Source organism: Pagrus major, chromosome 8 (genome assembly GCF_040436345.1).
Source record: "Pagrus major chromosome 8, Pma_NU_1.0".
Classification (NCBI taxonomy): Eukaryota; Metazoa; Chordata; class Actinopteri; order Spariformes; family Sparidae; genus Pagrus; species Pagrus major.
Window position 1 is genome coordinate 13,454,371 of NC_133222.1, and position 6,000 is coordinate 13,460,370.

Sequence of the window (6,000 nt, forward strand, 5' to 3'; positions counted from 1 at the left end):
AGAAAGAGAAGGAGGCTTCCCCTTCCTCTAATGACTGCTGTGTCTTACATGCCTGATAATGACGGTCCGTATTGTCTGGTTAATCAGGAGAGTTATCTGAATGGCGTCCTCTTCAATGGGAGCTGACAGAGTGCGTTGCTGGTAGGTTTTGTTGGAGTGCAGCTCCGCTCTGATGATTCCATTAGTGGTGTGTTAGTCGAGCGTTGACTGGATTCAAGAGGCTACGAACAGGAAGCAGCAACGTCACCGATAGCGTGTTGCCAAGACTCAGTGTAGAGGTTCTCTGTTAGGGAGAACTGAATCATCCAGCACCATCAGACCCTAATGTGAGGTCCCATCATGGCAGTGTTTTGTTCTCCAGGCCATGAGGCTGTTCAGCTGGGGCACAAAACAACCTACTGAATCTTCACCTGCATTCTGTCAGTAGGATTCTGGCTACATTAGCCTCATGCACAGCTTCCATTTGTATTTGTTTATATATTTATCTCCAATTTGCATTTTAATATAATCAACAGTAATAATTATTCTTGGACTGTCTTTCCCTTTTTAATCATGTGTAACCTCCACCATCAGCACATACTGTACACTACACTGACTGTAGTAGTTCTGCTGGCTTGTCCAGGGGGGCCATCTATCTATCTATTCACTTTCTGCTAGTGCAAACTATATTATATTATATTGTTACATGCAATTTAGTACAAAATACTTGTACTAGTACATTGGTTTTCCTGGGCTTCAAATCTAACATTTTATTGCTTAAATTGTGATTATGACCTCTTCCTGCTGGGACTGAAGCCAGGACTCTATAAAGATTCCCAGTTCATGAGGTCGCCCCACCAGCACCGAAAAGAAAGTTTGAATTTGTTTTCCATTATGTAGATATTATGTACATATTTTAGTCAGCTGTTCAATCATTTTTTCCGGTATTATTCAAAGCAGCTATAATCTTTTTCTTTTTTTTAATATAATAACAACGTTATTTCAATAAATGACAACGTGAAATCAAATATCACCTGAATCTGCAGCTGTACAGAGCTTCAGTTTCAGCTCATTGTTTTCACTGTCTGGCCACAACCTCTCTGTTTGGGTTCACTCTCACTGCTGTCATGATGTTGTTTTCTGCCCCAGCAGGCAGCTATTTTCAGAGAAAAAGCTACAAAAACCCACTACACACTACCTGCTCAGCACCAAACAGCAGACAGACACAGTTAGCCACTAGCTGTTGAACGTAGTGGCGCCTTTAAATAGGCAGATGTTTTGTTCAAGAGTTGGTAGAGAGCAAAAACAGAGCTAAAAGAGAGTGAACTTGACTCCAAAGCAATGATAATGCTGCTGGATATTTAAATAAACAACTTTCTGCAAACATGTTTAGCAACTTAAAACGTGATAATATGTTAATATTGTGTTCGCAACTTGTTTCTACTGCCCCTAAGTGGCCAAAAAATTGCTTTTACGGGTTTAAATGGAGCAGTTTCAGGAATAATCCTCTCGAAACTACAAACTGCTTAAAAATTTAACTAAACTAAACCTTTAATTAGTACCAAATTATATAGATTCTACTAGGTACAAAAAACAGTTGATGATTTCCCAACTTCAATAAAATTGTGATGTGAAATGTACCAAGTTAAATATTTTGGAATCAGCCTAAAATATGCTAAATGTGGCAGCTATGGCCCTGCTTATTGCTTTAAATTATATCATTGTTGAACAGTGCTGATTCCTTTATACATATACAACGTGTAGTATTGTTTTTTATTTCAAAATGAAATGATTTTTCAGTTGACAGATGAGGTTAGAAGCCTTCTCAGCAGCAGGTACTGCGTGGAAGGATTTTGGGACATGTGAGCAGTAGATGAATTTAGGTCCCTTTAATGCCCCTGAAGGGTTTTCTGCTTCCAGTCACCCAGAAGTAACAAACTGGAAACCACAAAAAGAGCTGTTTTAAATTTCAAAGAAGGCCCGATGTTCATTCACTGTGTGTCATATTAGGCTTTGTTGTAAATGCTGTAATTTACAAAACACATAAAGCTTTAACGCTCATTTAAAAATAGGGACATTTATGGTTGATTTAGCTCTTGCCAACAAATGTAATCAGATGCTTCATTTTACACACACTGTAGTGTATTTAAACATGCAGCTCTTTGTTTCCCCGGCACACTGTCAGCTACTGTAGGTGAGCATATGAGGAGGATACTGTCATCCATGGAGCACTACAGTGTCATGGGTGCACACATTTTTAGCAACATCAGCCACAGAGGGATTTGCTCCCCTGACACTGGCAGTGTCAGTGCCGTGCTGTCTGTTTAACTGTATGGTGGAAATCTTCAGTAGGATACACCAGCTCATGAAATTAATTTTCAGAGTGACCTTCGGTCCGATTTTTCTAATTACCAAAACAGATAATCTCTTTATCACATGATGCTAATAACTGCTATTTTCTTTATTAATTCTCAGTGGTATTGCACATGGCAGATAAAAATACAATCCCCAGTTCCTTTTATGGCCCCTTCAGGCTTTTTGTTTCAGTCTGTCCAGTGAGAGTGAGAGGTGCACTTCTCTCCTCAGGTGAGGCTCTCTTCTCTAACACTTCAAAGTCTAGACTAATTGACTTACTCTGAAGCTTAGAACGGCACCAGTGTGTCAGTCTATTGACTGAAAAACAACCCACGCCAGCCTCTGTTTGCTGCTAATGACAGGTGGTGCGGGCACAGTTCACTGAGACAGAGCTGCTGTGTACTGCACCTCTCTGAATTCAACAATTATTATGGTCTAATCTGTAGCAGGAATATATATATTTTCTGTGTCAAGCATCAAATGCGTGTCTTAAACTTTAAATTATTTATAGACTGAAGTAATAAATGTTGACTAATGATTTAAGGTATATACAAAATGTTTAAATAATTATCTCAAGATAAACAACTATTCTGTTCTTTCTGATTTATGCTCAACATCACCACTACAGTTTACAAAATCAGCTCAACAAGTTCTCTGAGAGGACAGAAAGAGCAAGAAACCTGAGGAGATGTAAATCATTTTGGATGGCGAGGTGTGAAAAGGTGTGCAAGTGGGAAAAAGATAGTTACAGAACGTGATTTAAATCCAATATTCATTTAATAAATCCATTAAAATAACTTCAATAAAAAGCATACAGGAGATGTCTCCAGTGAAAAAGTCTAATAAAATAAGGTAAAGGGGACTGGCAGCCATGAAACAGCTGATTTTAGCATAATTTTCATCTTTTCTCACCCATCCAGTTTAAAGACAAAACTATGTAAAAGAAGACTGCACAGGAGCGTCAGAGATTCCTGTGACAATCTAACTGACTGTAACTGATTGTCAACATTTGAATGGATACTGCACGGTGAAACTTGCAGTTTTTAGATGACAGAAAATATACTAAGGGTGACAAGGAGATCTAGTTTATTCAAAATGCAGTGGGCTGAAAACTGCCTGTAGGTAGTTAGTAGTAGTAGCAGTATATGTGTGACGCACAAAATTAAAACCTTCACGTCACCGTCACATTGACGTGGTCATGGGGATTACAGCCTTTTACGTTTTTGTTTGTTTACTTTCTTGTCTCTGGAAGACAGCACCTGAAGGTCATCATTACATCATGTAGGTCATGAGAGACAACATGCTACCTGTCATGTGTGACTGACAGTGTGACCATCTTTGCTTATTAAAATATCATGTAGTCTAAATCCAGCATTACGACAGCTCTGTTCCAGAAAGCCATGAGAGGAAGTGGGGTTCGTTCTGCCTGTTTTCATCTGCATTTCTATTTTTGCCTTAATAAATTAACTTGAAATATAGCACGATGCGTTGGCTGAGGTCAAAAAGTCGGTATATCAATACAAGCAAACTGCAACAAATATCATTTCAACAGTCTTTGCAAATAAACCCTGACATGTGACTTAAACATCAGATCGAGGTGGAGCGAGAAGGAGACTGTAAACGTCCTCAATTTAATAAATGAAACAACCATAATACCATTCTGTTTTCTACAGATAAAGTGCAGCATGCACAGAAAGCGTCTTTTAAAGGAAGAGCTCACACAAAAATTAAAATTCTGCTCATGCTGATGCAAAGTCAGCTGAAGTTTCGTAGTCCACAAAACATTTCTGGAGCTTCACAGCAAAACAGCGTTGCAGCATTCTCTGAAACAACTGAAGTAGATGGGGACTTGTTTAAAACGTGGGCATAATCGGAGCCCAGTGATCCAAAAAAGTATTTAAAAAGACGCTGTTTACGCCATATTTAAATTGAAGTCTTCACTCTAGCTGCTAAACTAAAGACATTAGCGTGCACCTCATCTGAAGTGGGTGTAAATAACGTCTTTTCATATCAATTTGGGATATTGGAGCTTTCTATGCTGTAAGGAGCAATTTTAAGATTTTTGAGGGGGTTGTTTTTTTTACATTTTAAAACAAGTCCCCATCTACTATTTCGGAGACTGCTGCAACACTGCTTTGCTGTGAAGCTCCAGAATGTTTTGTAGACTCCGAAACTTCACTCCACTTTCCCTCGGCATGAGGTCGACTAGATAATGACTGAAATTTCAATTTTGGGAGAACTTATCCTTTAAGCTGAAAAAATGCCAGATCAAGGATTACTCAATATCCCGCTGAGCGTAAACATATCCAAAAGACATCAATACAACGTCCTACTGAACTTCAATTTTGAACCCTGTTGAGATGTCACATGGACATCAATAGTGAACGTTGAAAAGACGTCGAAAAAGAGTTTCATTCACGAGGCTGAACCATCAGGCTGTACCTCAATCTTTACTTATTTATCGGCTGTACATATCGCTGTCCCTTTACAGTAACTGGCCATAATGCACTGTAAACACCCTCATATGAAATCACAAGGAAAACTTATGACAAAAGACAATAAAAACGTGTATGGTTTGCTTTGAAACTCACAAACCCGCCCCACAGAGATGAGCATGTTTTCCTGTGATACGTTATATCATTATGTAGAGTGAGTGGCCTTTTGTATTCTCTAGATAATGAGGTAAATCAACCTGCTATCACAAGAAAACAAAGCGTTGTTTCACTGGAGAAATAATTAGCTTTTGATCCGGAGATAAAGGCGCTGAAAAATATCATTCCAAGCCTCGCAGCTTCCAAATATTATTCTGTACACCTGTGCCAAAATGCCTGCTGTAGATCAGGAAGTGGCCAAAAAAACCTCAAAAACCCATGAAACAAAAAACACCCCCCACCTCCAGCAGAGGAGTAGGGGGCATATTTGTAGTCACGGCCCTGTAGTGATCTCTGCTTCCAGGAAGTATTGTGTAACACTTTTTCTAAAGAAGTAACCTCTAACAAGTAGCCAAATTAAAGACAAACTGTAGACTTCCCAAACAGATGCTACAACTGAGCTCCTCCATCCCTCCCTCCCTCCCTCTCTCTCTCCCTCCTCTTCCTCCTCCATCCCTCCTCTTCCTCCTCCCTCCCTCCCTCCCTCCCTCGCAGTCGCTCCCCTCTGACTACACTGTACACACTCTCTCCCCTACCTCACACACACGGACGCCTGGACGCTGCAGCGTTTTTAGGAGAGTGTTTCCAGGATAGGAGGGAGGAGGCAGGAGGAAGGAGATATGTCCCAATCCTGAAAGAAAAATAAAAGACAAGAAAGAAAACTACACATCGGATGGATCGGCGATCAGCTGGCGAGCGCTAAAACACGGTCAGAGTGTCATTGCAGACATGGGTCGCAGCGGTACGGCACCTTTCGCTCAGCTCCTTGGGGAGTGTTTTCACTGTCAGTCCTTCAGCGCTGGAAATGGCGTTGTGATGCTGAGCATGGAAGACGCAGCGGAGGCGGATGCCAGGGAATAAAGAAATATATGATCACCTGTGCTTTTCTTTGGGTTGGATTTTTAGTAGCGGTGGACAGTACCATGGTGAATTACCAGAAATACATTACTGTAATGCAGCTGGCTCTGGGGGTGACTGCCGTCAACAAAGAACATTGTCTTCCACCCAGGAAGCG